Genomic DNA, 3,978 nt, shown 5'->3' on the forward strand with positions numbered 1-3,978 from the left:
TCTGCATGTTATTCAAAAAATGATTTAAAAACACTGTTATTCGTCTGTGCTACATTTATGCTTGTTTGTGGTGTAAAAAAAATATTGTTTGTGCTGTTAAGGATTTGAAGTAATTTAAACTTCAGTTTTAAACATGTTACATAATATGCTAATGTTGAAGTGTTTCAATTCCCAGTGCTAGTAGGCATTTTAACAGCAATTACAGTGGGTATAGTAAGTATTCACACCCATGCTAAAGTTGACTAAAAAGAGGAATATAAAATCATCTTTTGAGAATTGATTGTAATGCCGTAATAAAAAAAAGAGTAAAAATCAAACCACTAAGGACACTAATTTTCTTTGTGATTGAAGAATGTATCGTAAATAGATAAATGTTCTTCCTTAAATACAGGGAGCATAAGTAATTGACCCCTATGTTAAATTCCCATAGGAGCAGGAGGATTTTTTATATGTTTTTATTTTTAAAGGCCAGCTATTTCATGGATCCAGGATATTATGCAGTTCCCTTGGCCTTTGGAATTAAAATAGCCCCACATCATCACATACCCTTCACCATAGCTAGAGATTGGCATGGTGCTTTTTCCAGTTAGCCTATTAGCCTGTTTGATTTGCATTGAGCTCAATGAGCATCAAACAGGCTAATAGGCTAACTGGAAAAAGCACCATGTTAGCACCATATTAATTATTTCAATTGTTCAATTGTTCAAATGGTAATGCAAGCTTAAAATTAGGCAGAAATACTCTTCAAGGAACACACTTTTGGAAAAAGGTATGTGCCACTCAAAAGTATGGATGGCAACCATTTTCAAGATTGCCGCTATTTCTGTCAGTCACAATGTCTGCTTTGTCTACCTTCCTCCTATCCGGCTTAGTTAAACTTAGTTAATCTAGCCAAAAGCCCAGACTACTAGCTTTCATGCCAGCAGCACTCTTGAGGTGTTGGGGAGTGAGGTTTACTAACGTTCTACACGCATGGCTAAGCTAGCTGGTATCCGTTACACTCACCCCCCTAAACCTCATTCCTGATCCGGGTCACAGCACCATTGTAACCTACGTTGTGTTCAACCACCGCAGCTCAGCCCTGCACTTGCCCGAACTCGAACCAGCGAAACAGCAGCACCTCAGATTAGAGTTTAGGTCGGGCCCAAAAAATCAAGCCCGACCCTACCCGAGCCCGTGCACTTTGTGTCCGAGCCTGGCCCGGCCCGACACATTAACTGTAATAACGAGCCCGAGCCCGATTTAAACCCAACAGTTTTTTTAATACGTGAGCCGCTATAATTGATGTTCTAACTACGATTCCAAGTTGTTTGAACTACAGAAATGTTGTCATTTTTATTCTATTCTAGGCTACACAATGTACTGTAGGCTGTACAGCAGAGCAGTGTGATGCGTGTGAGTGGAGGAGACACTGCGCATAACACGTGTTGCATTTTGTAACTTTGCAACTTTGTACACATTGTTACTTAGGCCTACTTTGATAAAAATGTATACACTGCTCAAAAAAATAAAGGGAACACTGGTTCATTGAAGGATAGCATCAAGTCAGTTACATTTGTGGGATATTGATCTGGCCAGTTATGTAACAGAGGTGGTTGTGAATCAGGTTGACCTGCTTTGATGTCAACGAAATTTACTACAGGTGTACAAGATGGCCAACTGTGGGATGACCCCAAAAACAGGAATGGCTTTACAGGTGGTGGCAATTGGTAATTTTTCCATCTTCATCCTCCTTGACTGATTTTTCACTAGTTTTGCATGTGGATAGGGTCAGTGTAACTACTGGTAGCATAAGCCTGTATCTGGAGCCTACAGAGGTTGCACAGGGTAATCCAACTCCTCCAGAATGGCACACCAATACTTTCCATTGCTAAAAAGATTGCTGTGTCTCCCACTGCAGTCTCTAGAGCATGGAAGAGATTCCAGGAGACAGGCAGTTGCTCTAGGAGAGATGGGCAGAGTGGTAGAAGGTCCAAAGCAAATGTGTTAGAGGACTCCGCTATTGGCTTCAAGTGGACATGAGAGCCTCACCCCCGATGATATCCCTTGTCCCATTTGTCATAACTCATACTGTATTGGTGATTCACTTTACTAGTGAAGTAGATGAGGACCCTGCTATGTTCTCCACTGCAAAATGCAGGTTCACCCTGCTGAGGAGTCTCCTTAAAGAGGACATATCATGCAAAACTCACTTTTTGCGGGCCTTTGTGTTCATATTTAGGCCTCTACTGTTCTTATAAACACTCCAAGCGCGAAAAAAACCCATCCATTCGTTTTCTGTAGATCAGTAGAAAGACTTTGGTGTCAAGAAAGTATGCTGCTGTGAGCCATAGACCTCTGAAGTTCGCCTACAAAAAGGATCCAAAGCTGCCATCTTTGCCCATATAAGGAGATCCGGGAGTTAATTGAAGCTAACTGCCTATGGCAAGTTGCATTGTAAGTTAGCTCTGGGGTAGCAAAGATCAAAGTGTGCCGTCTTCCCCTATCGAAGATCACAGTATCCACCAGACGGCAGTGGACAAAACTCCGTAGCGAAAAACGTCTGCATTTCCAATGTCATCATCCCCGCGAGAGTTTAACAGGTGCTGTAATTGAAAATCCCCATGTTATTTTCCTATAGAAAAAATCTCAAGATACCGGATCTCCTTGTTTGGGCAAAGATGGTAGCTTTTTTGTAGGCGAACTTCAGAGGTCTATTTGGATGGCTCCCTTATTCTGATGTCATACTAAGGGAATTTGCATAGACCAACCCTAGCACCAGGGTCTAACATATGTGGTTGGATGCCGGCTCTGTTTTAGCCATTTTCACCTGTGAAACGAGCAGCGTAATCAATACATGCAGCTGGAGGCGTGGCCAGCCCAGAAATGGCTCAATTTGGGAGAGACCAATTCTAACCTCGTTTAAAAAGAGGTATGATATGTCCCCTTTAATATGGAACTGTTCCCTTGTTACTACCAAAGCAGAGTGTATGGCCCTATCACATCATAGATTCACTCCAGTAATGACTCGATCTAACAGAAGCGAATGCATATACTACGCTTTGTGGCCACAGTCGCAACGAGAGCTGTACACATGGTATACATGTTTTCACTTAATAGGCGCGTTCAAGTTGGCTGCGCAGCACAAAAACTGCGCAGCACAAGATGCACGTGGTTAAAAATCTGTCCACGATGGTCTAGATGGGCGTGTTTTCGACTCGGCAGTCGGTATCACATGGCCTCAACTTATCGCGGGAGCAAGGCGTGGCCAGGCGGCTGCTCCGCAAAAGAGCAGCCGGTCTGGAGGTACTGCGGAGAGCAGCGGAGCCTAGACCCTGCCTTCATGACGTCAGGTCTTTGCCCTAATTGGCTTTTACATCCCTGACGTGTGTGCAGGTGTTTAGATGCCTCCCCATATCCACAAGAGTCCGTGCGGGTCCGTGCCTCGTGATTCGTCACATGGTCAAGTCTAGCCAAGTCTACACTACGGGAAGTAGAGAGTGTACAACTTCATAGCAGCGTTTGCATCCCCGCCCCTGCTGCCACCGGCAGCTCTCGTTGCTGCAAAAGGTAATTTGGAGTTGAACTTGAACACGGCTATTATGAACTCGACTGAAGGACAATGTATGGTTATGTATTTAACCTAAAACGCAAGATGTTAACCCATTTCTGCCTAACTGATTCTTCAATCTGACCATCCGGTTGCTTCAGAATGTTGAAATTGGAAGAATATTTTGCAGACAGTGCCATACATAGTGTAAGGCATGCAAAAAATCCTCTGAACAGGTAATTGGAGATTGGTAAAGTTCAATGATGTCATCAGGGATAGACTTCCCATTGGTTAACATCTTCTGATTGTCCTTCAGAGAACTGAGATTCTAAATATGTTTTCTTTTGACTTTGCTGACTTGCTAAGTCTCACAATTCTCTATACAGGAAAAATCCTTGCATACATGTTTTTGGATGGTGTTGAAAAGTAATGTCACTTGAATTGAAAGG

The sequence above is a fragment of the Sardina pilchardus genome, chromosome 8, assembly GCF_963854185.1.
Source record: "Sardina pilchardus chromosome 8, fSarPil1.1, whole genome shotgun sequence".
NCBI classification, from domain to species: Eukaryota; Metazoa; Chordata; class Actinopteri; order Clupeiformes; family Clupeidae; genus Sardina; species Sardina pilchardus.